Genomic DNA, 24,400 nt, shown 5'->3' with positions numbered 1-24,400 from the left:
ACTGCTTTGCTAGGAAGATTAAATAAGTTTGTGAAATCACTGAAAATATACCAAGTGTTGATCTTAGGGTAACAGAAGAGGTGGTGGAAGTGGAATGAAGGAGGACACTTTTGTTGACAGTTTTTAAATTTTCCTCACCATTACTTAGTATCATCTTAAGATTGCTTCATAATTTCAATCCACCAGGGAACCAGCTCTCAATACTAGATCCCCCTGTTTTTATAACCTTTTCTTTAGTGTCACCACTTCCTGTCAGCCACTCCTTATAGTTCTCCAATCTGTTGTCTCATTTTTAGTCAGTGACCCAGATACTTGGCATGTTAATCTTCATTTCAATGAATATCAAATGAGGAAAACCCACTTACTTTTCTGTACTCATCCAACAGTTGATCCAAATCTAGTTCAAAACATATCTGAATTATTCCTTGGTTAATCTAAATTATGTCATATCCAGGTAACTGTAAGTATTGCTAAAGCATTTGAGAAAAGGGATTACTTACTGGGAACTTGCCCTCAGAATATAAGGATGCTGATAATGGATAAAAGATTTGTACATTTCCAGATGATTTTAGGGGTACTTTAAATTTGAATTTCACTGAGGCTATAAATACCTTGATGAGAATGATTAAACTATTATGTCAAGTGAAAAATAGTTAATTGCATCAGTTAACAAATTTTATATAATCAACACCCAGGGTGCCACTCAACTCTGGTTATAGGTGGTGATGGGGCTCAGAGCAAAATTGAGGCCTTTTACATGCAAGTCTTGTGCACCACTGCTATGTCTTCCCAGCTGTCAGTTAACATTTAAACGTGGTGGCTACACAATAAGCCACAAGAGCACCCAGTGTGTTGTTGTTTTAAATTGTCTCCATGTGAGAGAATTAGTGATACCTTAAAGTTGAATCTGGCTAAAGAAATAACTTGGCCCAAGTTCTAAGAATATCTCTTTCTTTTTTTTTAAAAATAATTTATTTCTTTATTGGGGAATTAATGCTTTACATTCATCAGTAAATACAATAGTTTGAACATGCATAACATTCCCCAGATTCCCATTTAACAATACAACCCCCACTATTTCATTCATCATTTTTCATGGACCTGTATTCTCCCCACCCACCCACCCACCCCAGAGTCTTTTACTTTGGTGTAATACTCCAATTCCATTTCAGGTTCGACTTGTGTTTTCTTTTCTGGTCTTGTTTTTCAACTTCGGCCAGAGAGTGAGATCACCCCATATTCATCCTTCTGTTTCTGACTTATTTCACTCAACATGATTTTTTCAAGGTCCATCCAAGATCGGCTGAAAACGGTGAAGTCACCATTTTTTACAGCTGAGTAGTATTCCATTGTGTATATATACCACAACTTGCTCAGCCATTCATCTGTTGTTGGACACCTGGGTTACTTCCAGGTTTTGGCTATTACAAATTGTGCTGCTAAGAACATATGTGTACACAGATCTTTTTGGATGGATGTGTTGGGTTCCTTAGGATACATCCCCAGGAGGGGGATTGCAGGATCATAGGATAGGTCCATTTCTAGCCTTCTGAGAGTTCTCCAGACTGTTCTCCACAGAGGTTGGACCAACTGATATTCCCACCAGCAGTGCAGGAGGGTTCCTTTGACCCCACACCCTCTCCAGCATTTGCTGCTGTTACCTTTTCTGATGTATGACATTCTCACAGGAGTGAAGTGATATCTCATTATTGTCTTTATTTGCATTTCTCTGACAATCAGAGACTTGGAGCATTTTTTCATGTGTTTCTTGGCCTTTTGGATCTCTTCTGTGGTGAATATTCTGTCCAAGTCCTCCCCCCATTTTTGGATGGGGTTATTTGTTGTCTTGTTGTTGAGTCTGGCAAGCTCTTTATATATATTGGTTATTAAACTCTTATCTGATGTATGGCATGTAAAGATCTTCTCCCATTCTGTGAGGGGTCTCTTGGTTTGGGTAGTGGTTCCTTTTGCTGTGAAGAAGCTTTTTAATTTGATGTAGTCCCATAGGTTTATACTTGCCTTAGTCTTCCTTGTAATTGGATTCGTTTCATTGAAAATGTCTTTAAAATTTATGTGGAAAAAAGTTCTGCCAATATTTTCCTCTAAGTATCTGATAGTTTCTGGTCTAACATCCAAGTCCTTGATCCACTTGGAATTTACTTTTGTATTTGGTGAAATACAGTGATTCAGTTTCATTCTTCTGCATGTTTCAACCCATTGTTTCCAACACCATTTGTTGAAGAGACTCTGCTTTCCCCATGTAATAGTCTGGGCCCCTTTGTCAAAGATTAGATGTCCATACGTGTGGGGCCTCATTTCTGGACTCTCAATTCTATTCCACTGGTCAGTGTGTCTGTTCATGTTCCAGTACCAAGCAGTTTTGATGACAATGGCCCTATAATACAGTTTGAGATCTGGGAGTGTGATGCCTCCAGTTCTGTTCTTTTTTCTCAAGACTGTTTTGGCAATTCTAGGTCTTTTCTGGTTCCAGATAAACATTTGTAGAATTTTTTCTATTCTCCTAAAAAATGTGCTTGGGATCTTGATGGGGATAGCATTAAATTTGTAGATGGCTCTGGGTAATATATTCATTTTGATGATGTTAATTCTTCCAACCCATGAACATGGAATATCTTTCCACTTCTTTGTGTCTTTTTCAATTTCTTTGAGTAGTGACTCATAATTTTCAGTATACAAGTCTTTCACTTCTTTGGTTAGGTTTACTCCTAGATATTTTATTGTTTTTGTTGCTATAGAGAATATCTCTTTCTTAATAACTTCCCCATTGTCTTTATTCCCTTTATCATTTGCTGCCATGTTTTACTGAAATAGTTCATTCTAGTTGTAAACTGTAACTAATGTAATCATGTAATCTTGCTCAAGAACTCATCCCCAGTGAGAGATCTATCTAGGACCTCTGGACTGGGGCCACAGGAAACATGGATAGAGTGTTACTAAGTTAGTTTAGCAGATATATACTTTTAATGTCTCTTCTCTGTGGATCACAAAAACAGAATCTGTCTAGCTTGAGGATTATAGGAAACGGTAGGACAAGGGGGGTCAGGAGGTGGTGCACCTGATTAAGCAGTCACATTATAGAGTGTAAGGTTACAGGTTCAAGTTCCTGGTCCCCACCTGCAGGGGGAAAGCTTCATGAGTGGTGAAGAAGGGCTACAGGTGTCGCTCTGTCTCCATATCTATCTCCTCATCCTCTCTCACTGTTCTCTGTCTTTATTCAATAATAAGTAAGTAAAAATATATTTTAAAAAAATGAAAATGGTAGAACAGTGCTCAGTATGCTGAGCCAGGAGACCAAGGCTCTCTGTTCTTTGTTCACCGTTATCATCAAAGTAAAAATCACAGTCATCTTCTTTCCACACCATTTATTCCCCAATTAACCATCTCTCCCAAACTGTCCAGACTCTTATTTGCCAAACAGGGGTCTTCTTAGTTAAACAAAAGAGTTTTCTAGTTATATCACTCTATCCTTCTTTGTTGTAAGTTACTAATTAAAGAGTATTCTCAGTACACAGGACTTGCTTCTTATAGTTCTTGCTCTCTGCAAAACTGGCCTGCCTGCTATTTAGAGGTTGGCATCTCTCACCAAGATCTGCATGTATTATATCCCTGTTGGCTGCAAAAAAAGGAGAGTTGTCTTTAAATTCCTTGATTTTTGGTATAGAAAATGAGAAACTGGGCCAGGTGGTGGTACACCTGGTTGAGTGTACATGTTACTATGCTCAAAGACCAAGGTTTGAGCCCCCACTCCCTACCTGCAGAGGGAAAGCTTTGCAAGTGGTGAAGCAGTCTTGCAGCTGTCTCTCTCCCTATCACCCCCTTCTCTCTCAGTTTCTGGCTGTCTATCCAATAAATAAATAGAGTCATTTTTTTTTTTTCCAAAAATGAGAAACTTAAAAGACTGAGTATGGCTTCTGTAATTGCTTCCCCGCTGAACATGGATGTTGACTGGTCGGTCCATACTCCCAGTCTGCCTCTCTCTTCCCCTAGTAGGGTGGGTCTCTGGGTCCATGCTCCCAGAGGGATAGAGAATGGGAAAACTATCAGGGGAGGGGATGGGATATGGAGATTGGGTGGTGGGAATTGTGTGGAGTTGTATCCCTCCTACCCTATGGTTTTGTTCATTTATCCTTTCTTAAATAAAAAATTAAAAAAAAAAAAAAAGACTGAGTGTGAGTTAAAACTGGTTTTCCCCCTTGAATTGAAATCTTGATACTTCCTGTGTTGCAATAACAGACACCTTCCTAGCTGCTGCCGGATATGGGTTTGGCAGTTTAACCCCTGCAGGCTCACTGGGAGGTAGAGTTGGGTGTGGGAGGTGAAGGGGGCTGTTCTTTCAAGCAGCTCCATGGACAGAGCAATTCCCACAGCTCCCTTCCTGCCTCCCAGCCATGAGGCACAGAGCTGCCACTGTTCTCTTTGCAGAGCCCTGTCTGTGCTCAGCACCTTCTGTGCCCCCTCTAATTTCCCTCTTCCTTACATGACCCAGCTGCCTGTTGAGGCTTCTCTCCCTGTATTTACAGCTGTCTAATCAGACGGTAATTTACTTTCAATCAGTACCAGATTGTGCGCCTCACATTCCCATCTCCTCTTTCATTTAGTGAGGAAATTATTGCTTCTCTTCTTTCCCATTCACTTTACATATTAGCTGCCATGCTGTGTGGATTAATAGTCCCTTAAATACGAAGGTATAACCTAACAGTTCAAGAGAGCATCTGTTCCAGTATGTGTAAGTAAGATTTGCTCCTCAAGGTAAATCTAAGTGGCTGGGACAAGGGAGACTCTTTTTTGCCTGGTCTTATGCCTAGTATCTGAAATTCTTCAATTGTCAGCATCAAATCTAGAATTCTACAAATTTCTCACTATTTATATCAGCCAGGAATTGATTTAATTTCCAACAGGGGGAGGGTGTGTAGGAGCACCACTGGGTTCTGTCCATAAGACACTTGCTACAACCTATTGAAGAGGCTGCCTGGAAGAGACTGAAAAACTATTTGCCACTAAGATCGACAGTTAATGCTTGCAGCTTAGAAAACTAATTGAACTGAATGGAAGAAAAATTGGGGAGATGAAGAGAGGCCTGGCAAAAGTAGAGATTTCAAGACTAAATGAGGGCCAGGTGGACTGAGAGTCAGATAAATCCACCTGGATTTTCCCCATATGCAGTTTATATTAGAATGCTTTGTTGCACAGGGACGTGCACATTACATGTGATTCATGTTGGTAATCTGAGGTCTTTCTTTTGAATCAGGCTCTGCTAGCGGGACAGGATCAGGACTAGGAAAACTTAATGTCTGAGACTCTCAACTCTTCCTTTGTTTGTTTGATCCCAAACTTCCCTGACATTTCTCTGGAGGAGAGAGCTTAATGGTATCCATCTGTTTACAACAAGCAGATAAATTTGTGTTAAGTATTTTGTTTCAGATATGTCTGTCATAGTGAGAAAGCTGCTTTTCCTGGTGAGAAAAATGTTGCAATGGATGACATTGGGCTTTCAAGAATGAAGTTCTGAATTTGATTGCTACTATTGCATGTGCCAGAGTGATATTATAGTTCTCTGTCCCTGTCCTTTTCCTCCCACCACGGTGTCTCATAAGTAATAAACAAATAAATAAAAATAAAAATGTCAAAGCATGACTCCTTCACTTTGTGACCGTGGGCAAAGTTCTTTGATTTTCATGGATCTCAGTTTACCAACAAGTGAACTATGGATAATAAAAGTACCAGGGGGTCGATAGCATAATGGTTATGCAAAGTGATTTTCATGCCTGAGGCTCCGAAGTCCCCTGTTCAATCCCCTGCACCACCATAAACCAGAGCTGAACAGTGCTCTGGGAAAAACAAACAGAATAACAGTACCTACCAAACTGTTTTTGAGATGACTAAATAAGAACTATTCCAATCATACAGTGAATATTGAAAAATGTTAGCTTTTCATAGTTTTCTAAAGGTACAGTGAAAGTCATGGTGATAAATATGGGGAAGTCACAAGTCCTATGAATCACCTCTAGAGATGGCCCTGCTCAACTCTCTTCATATTTTTGGTCTTAATTTTAAATAGGAATCTCTCAATTCTGTTCTCCCTCTAGGCTCTATGTGCTCCACCTCTCCCTCTAGGCCCTATATGTTCCTAGCACCCTATTCTCATATTTACATATATATGTTCATGTGCCTTTCTGTATTACCCATCAGACTATAAGCTTCATATGAAATCCAGTAGAGATTTGTCTAGCATACAATGCCACTCAAATAATTGCTGGGTTTGGTTATAGAGCTATTCAGGTTAGCATATTCAGTCTAGAGGGTATCTTAGAAAAGAAGCAGGGTTTGCAAGAATTTTATTGCTGCTGAATAATGTTGCCAGTGTTACTAGTACAGTATTACTAGGCAATGGTAATTCTGAGGCTACTATCTTCTATAGACTGTTGTTGACCAAAGCATTATTCTGTGGCATATAATTAAGAGCCAATCTCCACATCATCTCCCAAATTGTGTGACTCCTGCTCTCTCTCTCCCCCCTCTCCAATTTTATATACTTATTCTAATATTTGCTTTTTTGAGGGAAGAAAGTTTTCTTGTGTTTTGCTACATCTGTAGTGTTGAGCAGGGTAGTTGGCACATACTGTGATAGCTATTTGCTAAAGAGTTGAATCCAGACTTGACTTCCAAAGAGCTTTATTAAATACATATAATGGAATCTCTCATCATGAAATTCTTAATCATAATCCCTTTTTTATTCTTTTGAAATCCCAGACCCATCATGCTCTATTGATGAAAAGCATTACTCTGATTAATTAGATAGCTGAAGAAGTGAAGAATTATGTCATGTCCACTTCAAACTCCTTGGAGGGAGGGGGTGAGATCTGGTGGTGAGAATGGAATTGCCTAAGTTGGGCTCTGCTCAGCTCAGCAGGCTTGAGTTACTGGGCAAGAGTACACTAGAAAAATAAATTTTGGCAACTGAAAAATATTCTCTTTATATGGAAGAAAGTGACCTTGAATTTAATTTCTTTTAAAGACTGACTTTCTCTGGCAGGGGCAAGAGATGTTACTTTGAAGAAGCCAGGATTTTGCAATGACAGCAACACTACCAGGAAACTTGTGGGTGCAGAGTGCTTATTTCTTAGCATCTACTAGAGCTCAGAATATGGTGGACCAGATTTTCTTTCTGTTGTGCCAGTGTTTGGTCTGTTACTTTGGCAAATGGCCCATGATTGCAGCTGATTATATTCTGAGAGTTATGAGGTTTGACACTTGAATCAGATACCTATAGGAAAAATAAATCATTTATTCATTCCATTCTTTATCTTTTCCCCTCCTCTTACTTAATCTCCCCAAATGCCAGTGAATGAGGCAAATGTTCAATATTTTTCTCCACTGAGACGGATTTTAGGAAAGCCAATACAGTCCATCATACAGTTCCTTAACTAGTTCATCGTGACATTCTAGGGTTTAGAAAAGATAGCTTTTCTGTGTCAAGCCGTCCTAGGCTAGCTTATACCTCTTTGCTCACTTTTGACATGAGAGATAGAGGACTGGAAGATAACGCAGCAGGATGAAAGGGAGAAAGTGACTGGATGAAGGGCACCCTCTTGGACACTGGGGCTGGAGGCTGCAGAAGGAGCTGAAGGTAAAATGCAGAAGTGCAGGGAGTGAAAAGAGCTCCCTTATCTGAAGTTCCTAGCTCAGTGTGTCCCTAAACATGGAAAAGAATTTAAACAGTGGAGATCTTCTTTGATGTTTTTATATATCTGTTAATAAAGTGCTAAATAATCTCTTTTATCATGAGTTTCATAGAGTATATCATGTTGATCATGTTGGGACTGGGAAGGTAAGATACCCAGACTCTCTCTTCCCACCCCCACCCCACCCCCAGTCTATTCTGGTGCCTACAAAAGTTTTATTTATTTCATTTCACTGGGTACAATCCCTGGTAATCTTTCAAAGACCCAGGGAAAATATTACTTCACCTGGGATGGAAAGGAAGTTAGTTGCCAGTAATGAGTTGATTGATTTAGCTGTCTACTAGAAATGTGAACTATTTTAGTTAGAAATTTAAAGTGTGGTGGGGAAGAAGGTCTATAGTAGCAATTCTGTCATAGTGTCCAGCTCTGGAAAGACAAAAATAGGAACCAAAGGAACTTGTTGAGTGAATGGGAGTATGAGAAAAGCCGGCTGATTAGTGTCAGCACATGGGTGCTATGAAATGACTGTTAGATTACCTCTGCCTTCCAAATGTCATATAAGAATATTTCAACTCCTCTCCTAGGGATATATCCTAAGAAAACAAATATGCCCATACAAAGAGATTTATGTACACTTATGCCCATAGCAGCACAGTTTATATTAACCCAAACTTGGAAGCAACCCAGATGTCTAACAACAGATGAGTGGCTGAAAAACGTGTGGTATATATGCACAGTGGAATACTACACAGCTATTAAATATTATAAAGTCACTTTCTGTTGGTATCTTCTAATTCTGCTTTTAAAAACCCCTTCTGTTTCATTTGGTTTAAATCCCCCCCTGCTTAACACTGCATTCTATTTACATAACCACTGTATTCTATTTACATAACCACTGCTGTCTATTTACATAAATCACTTATACATTTACATAAAGCACCACCTTCCCTCCAGGGCATTGGTGGTTTAGTGGTAGAATTCTCACCTGCTCCACTCCCTCTCCTTGTCACACCCTGATCCTCTCCTTGTCACACCCTGATTTTCACCAGTCACTTTTCTCTCCACCCTCTCTGTGTCACATCCTGTTCACACCCTACTTGGGAAGTATATATAAAGACAACATTGTTCCTTTTAGTTAGTTGTTAGAGTTAGCTTAGCTTGGTATAGATTGCACTGCGTCCTGTATGAATAAAGAGATACTGTGTACAGCTCAACCATGAGTCCCTGGTCGTCTGTCTCCTGTCAGTGAAGCTCAGCCCGACAACTTTCTTCATCTTATTTTGGATGGAGCTTGAAGGAATCATATTAAGTAAGACAAGCCAGAAAGAGAAAGATGGGGGCCGGGAGTTGGCTCACCTGGTTAAGCACAAACATTACAATGCGCAAGGACCAGGGTTCAAGTCCCCAGTCCCCACCTGCAGGGGGAAAGCTTTGCAAGTGATGAAGCAGGGCTCCAGGTGTCTGTCTCTCTCCCTCTCTATAGCCCCCTTTCCCTCTTGATATCTGGCTTTCTCTATCCAATAAATAAAGATAATAAAAAAAAAAAGAAAGAGACAGATGAATATGGATGATCCCACTCAAGCGTGGAACTTAAGAAACAAGAACAGAAAGGGGAAATACAAAGTAAAAATTTATTTTGAACATTTCAGCTATAAGGTTTATCTTAGCTTTTTAAGTTACCTATCCAAACCAAAGTGAAAGATCAATTAAGTTGTGTACCCACCCTTGTTCATAGCTGCCCTAAGGGTGTGATAGCTTTGTGATAAGCAAAGATCCCAACAAACAAAGTTTAACATTTTACTTAAAATTGTTTAAGTGACTCAAAAAGAAAAAAAGGTTTCCAACACAGTTCTTATGTGGTAACATAAAGGTAAAAGTTCATTTGCTAAGACAGCTAAAGATTTAAAGTAAAAGTCTTAAGTATTTAATGTGACAATTCTTCATCTCCAAATTGATATGCAAATTATCTATGTATTTAACTGAAAAAGTTCCAGCACATTCTGGAGGGCCCCCAAAATGTCCTGTGAACTGTTTTGTGGATATTGGTCCACAGCAAATTTGGCATTTGTCTGACACTAGAGATGTTTTGAGAAGCAATGTCACTAATGTGTGTTAACTCTTTAAGTAACTTAAGTTTGTTTAAAGTTTAAAGAAAAATTTAGTTAAACTGAATTGGGTTTAGAGATCCTGGTTATGGGAATTGCTACAGGAGGTTAAAAAGATAACTTTTAAATTTATGTTCTTTAAAATTCAAACAGAGCATCTTAAAATTCGGTATCACACACTGAAGATGTGTCTAGATCTTGACTGTGATAGGTAAAAAAAAAAGGTTTTAAAATACTTTCTCAACTAAACAGGCAAAACTGGCTTGGGTTAGTAAAAGATAACACAATGGTTATGTTAATTATTTACATGCCAGAGGCTTTTGCTCTGATAAATGAGGTTTAATTTAAATAAGATATGTAAAAAAATTTTTTTTGTCCAAATAAAACTTATCAAATAAATATGGGGCAGCCTAATGTAGAGCTGTATAGATGTTTTAGCTAACCTTTTTACATTTTATTCAAGAAGTATGCCCCTGGTTTCCCTGAGAAAAAAAACTCTAGATATTAAAACATAAGAGAGACTAGGTAAAAAGTTAAGAGAGTTTTATGTCTGATATAGACAAAAATGCTCCGGTTAAAACTTTTATTTTAAAACTTGGTAAGAGATTTTTTTATCTTACTCATGAGCTAGTTACTTTTGCTTTTACAGTGACTCCTTCTGATAAAGTTGTTACTGAGATAACTCCCCTATTTAGAAAGACTACAAAAATTATTATCAAATAATTGGCTCTTGAGAGTACAAATTCTACATGTCAAACCTTAATTAGTTCTTTCAGAGAGTGAAAAATTATCTGGCTTGTTTTAAGACAATGTCAGAGGTTTATTCTTGATAAATTAAGGTAATACATGGTGCTTCTGGTCTAAAAGATTTGTTTTGGCAAATACTGATTTAACAAAATTAGTATTTTGAACATTTAAGCTATGAGGTTTTATTTTAGCCTTTTAAATTGCCATATTAGAGTTCTAAAGAGCAAAATCTATTAAAAGTTTTGAATCTACGGTTACTCATGATGGCTTTGTGATGAGTAGAGATCTTAGTAAACTAAGTTATAGTAGTGTGCTTAAACTGTCTAATCTGTTTAAAATAATGCAAAAAAATGGTAAACATTTTATCATGTCAACACATTATGTATTGACTTTCTATAACATATTGGTATATTTTAATAAAGAGCCTTCTAAAATCATATAAAAAAACTCAAGCCAATTCTCACCATTAGATCATCAATTAACTTGGTACAAGTTCTCTCCCTAAGTAAATAATTATAGGTACATCTGCACATGAAGAACTGACTGCTCATATGGTAAGATTTAAAACTAAACATTTTTCTTTTTTTATTTATGGGTGTGTGATGACTCCTAAAGTCACTCATATCCTAAAATTTTTCTCATTTCTTTACAAGCCTCTTAAAATTTTAACGCTTGACCTGCCATAGTGAGAGCACTTTACTGGCTCCTGCATTGTTTAATTAAGATCCTGCTATTCAGACTTTTAAGATTAATCTCCATTGATAAAAGCCAATGCTCTCTGGCAGATTGATGTAACTCACCTGCCCATGTTTTGTAAACAAAAATATGTTTTGTTTTGTTTTCTTCTCATTTGGTACTTTTTCTAAATTTATGTGGGCTACAGCTCAAACAAGAAAAACTAAAACCCTTAAGCTCAATTAATAAAAAAAGAAGGGGAATGCACCCCCCAATATTCAGTTGGCTAAAGTGTCAATGTAGTAACTATACTAAACCTTAATATTTACAAAAATTTGAATTGTCCATTTATTATATCTCATTGATAAAGCCACCCACTTTTCCAGTCAGAGACATATTTTTTCTTTTTTCTCTTTTGCAACACTGGATGTCCATGTTTGTTTTCCTTTTATTATGGTGGATGACATTATTGCTCTTGCAAAATCCACAGAGTCCCTGTTGGCAAGTCCTTACCACAAAGGATGCCATGGCAGTATATAGTCCAGCTAACCTCACCAGCCTATCCAAGTCTTCTCCTTCTGCTGACCTACCACTGCTGACTTCATCCTTACATGTTTATTGACTGCTCACTTTTCTCAAAATAGTCCTCATGTTCAAGGAACCTCACCTAATGTGTATGCACCTCCTCTGTGTTTTGGTACAACACCATCCTATATTTTCATGTAAATTCTTCTCTACCTGGTCCTTGCCTCCTAGTTTTGCTTGTTCCACAGCTGACCCTCTATGAAGAAGAAAAATTTCATCAGTTGGCACTGACGACCACCAGAGGACCAGACGTGCTGTATTTCTTCCCCTGGACATCACATCCACTGACTGCTTCCCTTAGACTTGTTGGTGGTGCGCTAGCACACTCTATATATTCCTCCCATGAATTTTCTGACAAATTACAACAGGTTATAGACTCCACCACAAATAGTCTTGAGTCACTACAGAGCCCTTTATGGGACCCTTGATTAGTCTTTTGTTAATGATTACCTTGGGACCTTTTATTTTTAATAAGATTACTGGCTTTATAAAACAACCAAGTGAGTCCTTGGCATTGAAACCCTTAAAAATATATTACCACAGACTTGATTTGGCTGACAGAGGCTTGGCTGAACCTGAGGGTGACAGACCTCTTTCAGGACCTGCATAAAATGCAGATTTATGCACGCCAGCCTTGGCATGGCGTGGGCACTGGTAAGCAGTGCAGGGCTAAGCACTGCAGGGGGAGGACCCTATAGTCTGCCTCTGAGTCCCCCGTGAAGCAAACCTGATTTGCATGGAGGTTGGTGTCGGTCATCAGAACTCTTCACCATGAGTTTTCCTCACCTTGGAAATAGTGGCTCTGCCTCCCCTCCCCAAAAGACACCAAGAGCCGTATGAGATGCGGGGAGATCAGTGCTGTATTTACCTCGCAGGAGGAATCAGGTCAATACTTGTCCCCTCTGGTTAATGCCCGCTTATCTCTTGATAAGATTCCTAGCTTTTACCCTCATTTTCCTGCCTCACTTAAATTGTAAAAAGGGAGGACATGCCAGGAGCCAAGGCCTTAGCTAAGTCTCTCACATAGCCGGTGAGAGGACATTCCGACCATTGGAACTGAGATTGCCATCTAGCTGTTTGGAAAGTCGCTCACCCACCTCCTTCCCCCACTACCTTAGCAGAACTTCCTCATTGCTTGTGCTTATATTGCGGCTGCAAAATAAAATTTTCAGAGCTTGATCAGACCTCCTGTCTTGCTCTCGTTCTTCTTGTCTCTTGTCCCTTCCATTCTCTCGCCCCCTACCCTAGGTTTCCGTCGATAACCCCACAGGCCGGGGCAAACCCCAAAGGGGGGAAAAAAGCAACAAGAAGAATATATCTTCGTGCTACTCTAATGTAGTCCTGCACAAAATGGAATTCTTGGAAATGCAGTTTGACCTTTATTTATCTACTGGATAGAGACAGCCAGAAATCAAGAGGGAAGGGGGAGGGAGAGAGGCAAAGAGACAGAGAGACACCTGTAACACTGCTTCACCACTTGCAAAGCTTTCCCCTGCAGTTGGGGACTGGGGGCTTGAACCCAATTGAATGTACTTATTATAATGCACAAGAATCCAGGTGTTTCTCTTTATCTCTTCCTCACCATACCTATCAATTTCTCTACCTCTATCCGATAAATAAAAAAATATTTTTTAAAAATAGAAAGTTTGTCTGAATTTTTAAACCTGTTCTGTAGCTTTAGAATCCTGCCTCACACCTGAAGAGGCTTCTTCCAGCTCAAGAGAGAGGCTGGGTAAGCAGAAGAACAGAAACGGAAACTAAAAGCAAGATCTGCCTGAGTTTGGAGTAGGACACCAAAGTAAAAATCTCTGGGTGGAGAGTGAGAGTAGATGTTTTAACTTCACTGGGGGAGTGGTGGGGTGGGTGGGTGGGTGGGTGGGGAACGGGACACAGTCTTTTGGTGGTGGTAATGGTGTTGATGTATACTCCTATTAACTTGTAGTCTCATAAATCACTATTTAATTAACATGAGAGGGGAAAAATTGATTGAATGTCTCAAATTTTTTAATGCACAGACCCAAAGTTGAGTATATGTTCCTTCAATCTAAGCACCTAAGACTTCAAACTGGTAATCAGACTGAATTTTAACAGCGGGCTCAAATTGTTAATACATTTCTAATAATGACTGGTTCATTGAAATGTTGACTTTCCTAAAAGCTTAGACCAGGGATAATAGAATTTGGTGTATTTTTTAACTAGAGGAGCACTCAGCTCTGATTATTGGCAGTTCTGGGGATAGAAAGTGGGACCTCATGCATGTTAGTACTAAGTGTTACTACTGCTGCTCTATCTTCCTGGTCCTATGCTTGTTCTTTTTAATTATTATTTGTTGGGCTAGTGTCACGGGAGGGAGAGATAACCCAGGAACCAAGTTCGTGGTGGTAGCAATACAAATCTTTATTCATGTGGGTGCCCCAGAGTTGGGCATGTAGGCACCTGGTTAAAGCCACGTGGAGCCAAAAACTGCAATAGCCAGCATTGCCTGCCCCCTCACGCTCCTGCCTTTCTCCTCCACTGGAGGAAAAAGAGCTAAACCTGCCCCAGAAGTGGCTGTACAATCCATACATATTTAGGAAAGGGGTGGAGAAAAATGGGAGGGGCTGGAAAGGTAGAACCTCCATAGCCACCGTTGCCAGGGATTCAACTGGCAGGAATCAGCAATACCCTGTGGGGAATCAGGAAGAAGGCCTTCAGTCATTTGTAAGACAAAGCAGAAAGTTAGTATGTAGATAACAAAGGGATGGTCCATACTAGCATGGAAATAGGGTGGTTTGTGAGCCCTTCCAAGCTGAACCACAACAATTTTTATTATTACTATTATTATTATTTTAATTAAAAAGACACCACAACACCAAAGTTTCTCCCAGTGCTAGAATATACCTATGTGATATAGTGGAGGCTTGAATTTGAGTAGTGCACATACCTTAAAGCAATAGCACACAATAGTTTGCAGTGAATTAATAAATGAAGCAAGCAAGTGGAAAGACCTAAAAAAGACACCATAAAGTACCTAATGAAATAATTTCTACTTAGACCTACTTCCTATTTCACTTCCCTCAATCACTCCAAAGCTAACCTTGTCAGACAAAGTAAGGATTACAAAAACTGAATCAGCGCAAGAGACTGGAATACTTTAATGATGACTCTTTAGTTACTACCAGGCCATCCCAGCACTTGGGACCCTAGTCAGGGAGTCCTGGGACTCCCACATAGACATGATGAACCTAGACCTCTAACATATCCCTCTCTCCACCATCACTGGTTATCTCCATCAGGAACAACATAATGGACACCTTTGTTGGCCCCTATAGGGCTTTGCCTTCAATGTGGATCAACAATGGTAGGGACCGTTCAATTCTCTGAAGGGAGGGTAACATAGAGTAACATACTCTACCACCTGAGGAAGATGGATCCTGAAATGAGTGCATCCTGGAATGTTCCTAGCGATGACCACAGAATATAAGCTCTAACCTACAAGGATGCAGAGGTTACATAGGTTCCTGTGCTGAATGTGAGCCCCAGTTCAAATCAGTGGGGTTTACAGTTAATAATATTTAATACTTTCCCCATATTTGGAAGCTACTTTCTTCCCTGATCCAGCTTTCTAGTCCTTTTTACAACTATGACACCATCTCCTCAGATAATACCTTGTGTCCATTTGCATGTTAGCTGTCAGACTCAGGCTAAAACTAGAAAAGTCATAGACCTCTTGGGATATAACTAAAATAGATCTACTAGCTTTTTCCAAAACAGAGAACCTAAATCTTCACTTGCAATATTCTTGCCTTTGGGTTCATGATTAGTCAACAATTTGTTCTGCTTTATATTTCCAACAGAGAAGCAATTATAGAAGACAGACCTTCTACCTTCTTCACTCCATAAATAATTTTGGTCCACACTCCCAAAGGAGTAAATGTTGGGGAAGGATGACCAGCAGAGGACTCTGAACTCCAATTCCATGGGGATCCAGAAAGAAGAGGAAAAAAAACAAAGGAGAGGGGACACTCAGAAATGGTGGGTGTGACTTGTAAGGGAAGAGAAGAAGTCAGGACCATAGGGACAAAAAAAAAGGTGAAATATATATAAATATAGACAGATAGTTATAGAAATAATAATAGTCTGGGAGTCGGGCGGTAGCGCAGCGGGTTAAGCGCAGGTGGCGCCAAATGCAAGGACCTGCAAAAGGATCCCGGTTTGAGCCCCCCCCACCCCCGCACCTGCAGGGGAGTCGCTTCACAGGCGGTGAAGCAGGTCTGCAGGTGTCTATCTTTCTCTCCTCTTCTCTGTCTTCCCCTCCTCTCTCCATTTCTCTCTGTCATATCCAACAACGACATCGATAATAACTACAACAATAAAACAAGGGCAACAAAAGGGAATAAATAAATAAATAATATATTTTAAAAATTTAAAAAAGAAATAATAATAGTCAGCTCATATCAGTGATCTTGGGAGAACTAATGCACTTTCCAGTGGAGAGAGTGGGGTCATGGAACTCTGGTGGTGGGAAAGGTATAGAATTGTACCCCTGTTATCTTGTATTTTTGTAGATCAATGTTAAATCACTAATAAAAAATAAAAACCAATGGGATAAAATAAAAATATATTTTATTTATTTATAGGATAGAGACAGAGAAATTAAGAGGGAGGGTGAGGAAGAGACAGAGTGCATTATAGTAAGTGTAATTTATTGAGTATACCACCACTAGGTTTTTTAAATTATGTTGCAACTATCTTGGCAGTGTTAGGTTCACAGCTAAACTAACTACATTATTAATACATATAATGTACAGAGATCCCAGATATATGCTGCACACATGTGCAGCTGCCCCATTATTGATATCCCACTAGCTTTTATATTCATTTACAAGGCTAACTTTTTCATCCCATCCTGCTCCTTTCTCATTGCTCACTGAATGCTAAGTTCTGCCTATCTCCCCCTTATCAGTTCCTTATCAATGAAGGCTCTAGTGCCAACAGAACTCAGCAGGATACACAGGAAACAATAACAACACAGATGTCATGGTTCCAGAGTATTTGCCAGGCCAGGAGCTGCTACAAGTCTGAAGTCATCCCTGCCTGGCTTCCCCATTGCTTGGGCCTCCTTCTCCTCAAGCCAAGGCACTGATTTTCTTTCTTTCTCCCCTGCCCCCCTTTTCTAGGAATTCCTCAGCCCTGGGTTTCCCCTGTTGCTTTTAAGTTTCTCATCTTGAGTTGGCTCAACTTGCAGTTCAGACTTGTCTGAAAACTTCGATTCAGTATTGGACCTTAAATAAATACCGGCCTGTGACAGCCTGTGGCTGAGTCACAGTTGATGTCACTCCTCACTTACTGACTCACTCACTGGCTCGCTCACGGAGATGCCTTTTAGAGGGTTGGCTTGCCCTCTGACTTAGAGGAAGCAGTGTTCAGTCAGACTCTTTTGGGCAGAAGAAGCAGCCAGAGTGGAAATGTGTCATCCCTGGACAGGAGGGAGGTTACAACTGAGCTAGCTTTTGGGGGTGAGGGGGGTGGGAGTGGGGGGAAATTGAGGTATTTTTACTTGAGATTCAGAGGATGAGGTCACACCTGGATTTATCTTATTTGGGAGAAGACAGAGTGAAAAAGAAAGAGTGAGATCATGTTGCATTTTTCTTATTTTTGGCCAAAGAGTGATGAGAATTTTTACCCTAAGTGGCCAAGGGGCAGGGACTCTGAAGCTTTTTTTTTTTTTTTTTTTGTCTTTAAAGGAGGATCTACTTCCTCTCCTCCCAGCTTATATTCTCTGGGAAGACACCTGAGGAAACCCCTTCTGGGGCCAAACAACACTTACTTACCTCTGCTGTTCTTTTCAGGCTGTAAAGGGCCACTAGACGACTTGCATGGGCTCCTGGCTGCTTTTTACTTCACAAGTCCCTTTCTTCATTATGAAAAAAAACAAACATTTTTTTAAAAAATTATGTTACAACTGTCTTGGCATAAATTAATCTAGGCTAGGTTCATTATTATATAATTATAGTAATGATTTATTCCTCTGTCCTCTCTTCTTTTTCTTTTTCCTCTCCTGCTCCTCTTGCTCTCCCCCCTCTTTTTCTTCAAGATAGAGACAGAGATGCAGAGAGAGGCAGAGAGAGAAGGAAACCACAGCACTAAAACTTTCTTCAATGTCATAGGGGTTGGGCTCAAACCTGGGTCATAGCATACTATATATGTAAGTTATTTTGCTGGTCCTTTTCTTATTATTTAAGAATTGTTTATGCTTAGTGAAATAAGTAGAGAGGTTAAAGACAACTACTGATGGTTTTACAGGTAGGTGGAATAAAAAGAACAGAAATATATACACTTGAAACAAACAAGCAAACAGAAACAAATAGCAAAACAAAAACAAAAATAACAAGCAAGCAAGCAAACAAAACAAAAACTAGAAGTAAACAAACTGTGTCTAAGACCTGTAAGAATTATGTTGGTTACTGTTGAGGAAGTGAGAAAACAGAACTTTGGTGGCTGGTGTGGTGTGGGACTATACCCTACAATCTTGTAATCCATCATTAATCACACATTTAAAAAGTTAAATAAAAATAAAATAAAGTAGGGACCAGTGGTGGCACCTGGTTGAGCGCACATGTTACAATGCACAAGGTCCCTGGTTCAAGCCCTTGGTCCCAACCTGCAGGGAGAAATCTTCAGGAGTGGTGAAGCAGTGCTGCAGGTGTCTCTCTGTTTCCCTCTTTATCTCCCCCTTCCTCTCAATTTCTGGCTTTCTCTATCCAATAAATAAAGATAATAAAGAAATTTTATATAAAAATAATAATAAAATAATTGAGACATGGGTTGGGGGAGGCTTCTTAAACCATCTGGGATTAACAGATCATTAATGTGACTCTGTAGGACAATCAGGGGTCTGGGTTTTTGTCCCCTTCAGGAAGGAATCTGGGTGAGAGGGAGCACAGAGGGCACCCCTAGCTTCCCTAGACAGCACTTTGAGATACTCAAGAATAGGACTCAGAAAACTGATCCTGTCTTGTGCTGTCAGAGGGTGCTGTACAGAACTGTGAAGTCCTTTAGAAGTGCCCTTAGGCTAAATAATTCATTCAAGAGCAGGTATAAGTTATTCTCTGAGTCAAGAGGACACTATTTGAAAGCCTAGTGTCACAGATGATTAACCATTGCTGAAGAAATATTGTAAGGTAGGAATGATTGTGTGAATTAATCACACTCATTTAGTCATTCAATAAATAAAGTTGATTGTAAATCAACTTTGGGCTCAGCAGTAGACCTTAGGGACACAGATAAATTCTGGATCTCATGAAATTTATATCAATAAAATTTATTGTACATTTGAATCCTCCAAAGTGCAAATAAGTTAGAAAAAGAGGGAGACGGAAGTCGGGCGGTAGCACAGCGGGTTAAGCGCCGCACGTGGCAAAAAGCTCAAGGACCGGAGTGAGGATCCCGGTTGGAGCCCTGGCTCCCCATCTGCATGAGTGTCGCTTTGCAGGCAGTGAAGCAGGTCTGTAGGTGTCTATCTTTCTCTCCCCCTCTCTGTCTTCCCCTCCTCTCTCCATTTCTCTCTGTCCTATCCAACAACAACAATAATAATAACTACAACAATAAAAAAAAGAAAAAGAGAGAGAGAGAAAACAGAATAAATTGTTAGAAACCTGTTACTTGCCACCTGCCTGCTACCTGACATAATATGATCCTCCAAACCATCCTGTGTATTATCAGTTATATTTCTGTCTCATTGATGAGGAAAGGGAGACTCACAGAAGTTAAGACATGTATCCATGTTCACACAGTTCCCAAGTGTGGGATAGAAAGCAGTTTGTAGTCCTTTTGGCTAAAATGTTAGGAGTAATCTTAACAGGGGGAATCCCTTCTATTTATAATAAACCATCCACAAATCTGTGAGCTCATTATCATAATTACATCTGGTTGAAAACATTTTCTCTTGATTAATGAAAGCACTTTTACTGCTCTCAACAGCAAGGGAAGAATTCTGGAAAAGGCACCATAGTTAGTTAGCCTTTTGAAAACTCCTCTGTCCTCAAGTCTAGACTAGCTAATGACTGCCACTACTTTAATGATTTTTGTCTGTGAGTGGTAATTATTTACTTCCAAATGCTTCTGTTACAACTAAGCACTACATTAACACATTAACAATGCCTATTTTAAAAAATGCTTTTGTTGTAGGGTCAGGAGATAGCATGTCCAGTAGAGCACACACTTTGCCACACAGGAGGACCAACTTTACATGCCTGGCAACACAAGTGACACTGCATCAGGGAAAGCTTCACAGTACTGTGGTGTCTCTCCTTTGTCTGTCTGTCTGCCTCTGTGTGTATCTTTCCCTCTCTGCCTCTGTCTGAAATAAAATAAAAGAAAAGAAAAGGAGTCTGTTGTGAGTGGTGGAGTTGCACAAGTGCAAAGCTCAGGTGGGCAAAAAAAGTATTGTTTTAAATGTCACAGATTTTCATAGAAGATAACTATAACATGCAGCACAACATAAAGAGGAAAATAAAGACCTCCTGCATTCTCAACACTAAGTGATAGGTAGCACTAACATTTTGGTAAACGTTTGTCTATTATTTTTCTATGTACTTATTTTTTTATATTAAACTGAAATCTTAGATTCTAATCAAAATTAGATGTTCCCAATAAAAGAAATCACACTCATTATCTCCATACAGTATTCATACATAGCAAGACGTTTAATAGGACAGTGGAGTGTTCAGTTTTGCAGATATGTAAGAATTTATTTGATAAATCTTCTCTTGGTAAACACTTTTAGGTTGTTGTCATTTTAATGTTGTTAATAATTACAAATGGATAGCCTTGTGCATAAATTTTTGTGAGAATTCTTAACTACATCCTTGCAGCAGTTTCCCAGATATAGATTAGCTGGCGGAGACATTTTTAGATCTTTTGATACAGGGACTAGGTGGTAGTGCATCTGGTTAAGCACACACATTACAGGTGTTCAAGGACCCAGGTTCAAGCCCCTGGTCCCTGCCTGCTGGGGGAAAGCTTCATGAATGGTGAAGCAGGGCTGCAGGTCTGTCTCTTTCCCTCTCTGTCTACTCCCTCTTCTCTCAATTTCCCTCTGTCTCTATCCAACAATAAATAAATAAATAATCTTTTTCTTAAAAAAAAAAAAAAAAAGCAAACTGACCTCCAGAAAGGATGCACTGACTTATTTTCTGAGATCAGATGAGATCGGGCATGTTCAGGGTGGTAGGGCCGTAAACTGACTTATTTTCTTTTTAATATTTATTTATTTATTCCCTTTTGTTGTCCTCGTTGTTTTTATTGTTGTAGTTATTATTGTTGTCATCATTGTTGGATAGGACAGAGAGAAATGGAAAGAGGAGGGGCAGACAGAGAGGGGGAGAGAAAGATAGACACCTGCAGACCTGCTTCACCGCTTGTGAAACGACTCCCCTGCAGGTGGGGAGCTGGGGCTTGAACTGGGATCCTTACAACGGTCCTTGCACTTTGCGCCACGTGCACTTAACCTGCTGCGCTACCACCGGACTCCCACGACTTATTTTCATAAAGGTGTTTAAGAAAGCTATGATCTGTCTATAACCTCCATAATACACTATCTTCAGAATAAAACTTTACTAATCTCGCTGTTGAAAAATGGGAATCTTATTTTCATTGCATTTTTTTAAGTACTAGTGAGGATGAACACTGTTTTATGCTTTTAATTGGTCATTTGTATGCTGGTTCTAGCAGTGGTTCATTAATGTCATAGGATTCCCACTGTGGTGGCTTTCATTACTGGGTTGAAGGTAAGCTAATTGCTTAGTAGTTTCCACTGCCAGCTCATTTCAAAGATGAATTTTTTGCAATGCTTGTTTTATATGCTTCCTTTTTGTCATTGCCTCAGAAGTCATGAAAGTAAATGCATACTAAAAACTCACCTAATTACACTGCTTCCATACTTTCAAGTATTTTTTCTTTTAAGTCTACTCATCTAAGTGCTCCATTTAGACATTTTACAGTGATTTTCACTTAATTTTTTTTGAAATTTTAGATAGAGGAAGAGGAGAAAGGGAGGCATCATAATACTGGTCCATTACCATTGGATTTCCCTGTGTTGCTTCCATGTAGTTTGGGGCTTGACCTCTACCTGGTGAACTATTTTCTGAATCCTGTTTTTTTAAAAAATTTTTTTAATTAAGTTAATAAGGATCAACAAGTCTATTGGATAAGAGGGGGTACAATTCCATACAATTCTCACCACCAAAGTTCTGCATCCTATCCCCTTCATTGGAAGCTTTCCTATTCTTTACCCCTCTGGGAGTATGGACCCACGATCATTGTGAGGTACAGAGGGTGGAAGGTCTGGCTTCTGTAATTGCTGCTCCGCTGGACATGGGTGTTGGCAGGTTGATCCATGCTCCCAGCCTGTTTCTATCTTTTCCTAGTGGGTGCGGGGTTCTGGAGAGGTAGAGTTTTGGGACACACTGGTGAGGTCATCTGGCCATAGAAGTCATGTTGGTGTCATGGTAGCATCTGCAACTTGTCTGAGAAGTATTAAGCTACAAAGCAGAACAAATTGTTTGATAATCAGGAACCTAAAGATAAGAATATAGCAGATGAGATTTGGGGTTTCCAGTTTGGAAAAAGCTAAGAAGTCTATTTTAGGTATATTTCTTACTTTTTTTTTTTTTGAAACTACTCATTTAAAGTTTATTTCAAGGGGCCCATGACTACTAATTTTTGCCTGAGCCTAACAGCTAACATGCAGGTGGGCCCAAGGTATTGTCTAGGGAAATGGTGTCAGAGTTGGGACTAGAAATAGGACTAGAAAGCTGGATCAGGAAGAGAATAGCTCCCAGATATGGAAAAAAATATATAAATATTGTTAGCTGTAAGCCCCATCGATCTGATCTGGGGCCCTTATTTGGCTCAAGAGCCCATTTAACCTCTGCATCCTTGTAGGTGTGAGCTCGCATTCCATGGTCATAGCTAAGAACATTCTAGGCTGCATTTTGGGACCCATCTTCCTCGAGAGGCAGAGTATTTTTATTCAGTCTCCCTTCAGAGAGTGTGGAAGTCCCTACCATTTTTGTTCCACATTGAGCACAAGTCCTGCAGAGGCCAGGGACAAAACAATATATATCAGTAGGTTTCTTTCAGAGCTGTGCTGTTCAAATACATTAGCCACAGTGTCTTATGTAGTGTTTCTAACACACACACACATACACACAGAGAAGGAAGAGAGAGAGAGAGAGAGAGAGAGAGAGAGAGAGAGAAGGAGGAAACTTTTGCATGTGGTAGGTGTGTTTATTGTATAGCTGATACATATAGGGTTTACCTTTATCTTCAATCTCATCAAGTTGTCTGCATAAAACATGTACAACTTTTTGTATGTCAGGCAAACCTTAATCAAGTGGTTTTCAAAATATAGTAACTACTGGTCACATGCGGCTATTTAAATTAAACAATGAAATAAAATAAAATTTTCAGAGGACTGGGTGGTGGTTTGCCTGGTTAAGCACACGTAATGCCAAGCATAAGGACCTGAGTTTGAGTACCCTGCACCCCACCTGCAGGGGGGACACATCATGAGTACTGAAACAGGCCTCTCTCAAATTGTTCTCTCAGTTTCTCTCTGTCTTATCTCATAAAATTAGGGGGGAAATTATCACCAGGAGCAGTGGACTCATAGTGCTGGCACTAAATCCCAGCGATAACCCTGGTGGAAAAAAATATTAGTCACATATCATCAGCAGCTACCATTTTGAATATCATAGACACAGAACTTCTTTATTATTGTAGATAGTTCTGGACAGTACCAACTAATGGATTTAACATTTTCCATCCCTTGATTCTATTCTTGTAGACATCTCTTCCTTGCTTAGAATGTGCTTTGCCATTTCTTTGGTTAGTTCCCTAATGTCTCCCCTTGGAAAAACCTCTCCTCATCTCTCATGTCTCCCCAGACTGCATTGTATACCCTTTTGTGATTCATCAGAACCATGAACATCCACTACTATCCCTGACAGACATCAAGTCACTCATTATTGTCCTTACCAACCCAAAAGCATACCTTCAAATTCTGATTCCCCAGGATCCAGCTTTGTTTCTAAAAAGTGGGCCAAGCTTAGCGCATGTTTAATAAGTGCCCACCACTGGACTTATACTGTGAAAATACAATGGTCTAATCCTTAAAGATTTTCTAGAACTAAAAAGGATTATTTAAGAAGCAACCTGTTTATATGACGAATAATAGAAATGCTAACTACAGTAAAGAAATGAGATGTTTAGGTATGACTTATGAGCTGCCTCACAAATGATTAATAATAATAGCAAAACTATAACCTTATATACTTGCTGTCTTCATATTTCAACAAATATTATCATTGAAACAAACACAAATCATATTCTCTTATTAATTGTCTCCAAAATAAAAGCTTCTCTTTCTGATTGAAATTGGAAGAAAAAAGTCTGCTGGGGCATAAGGCGCTGATGATAGAAACCAAAATAAAATGAAAAAAAATTGTGCTATATTGTACTGTTTGGATGTTTTTATAGGAGTAAATGACTAGGTTGTTACACACACACACACACACACACACACACACACACACACACACA

The 24,400-nt window shown here is 39.4% G+C and overlaps 1 long non-coding RNA gene across 1 annotated transcript in view; it reads right to left on the bottom strand.

Moving 5' to 3' along the window:
* LOC132541414 (uncharacterized) overlaps positions 1–24,400 on the bottom strand; it is a 56,135-nt gene that overhangs the window by 19,414 nt on the left and 12,321 nt on the right. The window contains exon 2 of the long non-coding RNA XR_009552607.1: positions 17,629–17,711. This is a non-coding gene — a long non-coding RNA (uncharacterized LOC132541414). The remainder of the gene's footprint in view (positions 1–17,628; positions 17,712–24,400) is intronic.

The sequence above is a fragment of the Erinaceus europaeus genome, chromosome 11 (genome assembly GCF_950295315.1).
Source record: "Erinaceus europaeus chromosome 11, mEriEur2.1, whole genome shotgun sequence".
Lineage (NCBI taxonomy): Eukaryota > Metazoa > Chordata > Mammalia > Eulipotyphla > Erinaceidae > Erinaceus > Erinaceus europaeus.
This window is presented reverse-complemented; position numbering and strand designations above follow the sequence as displayed.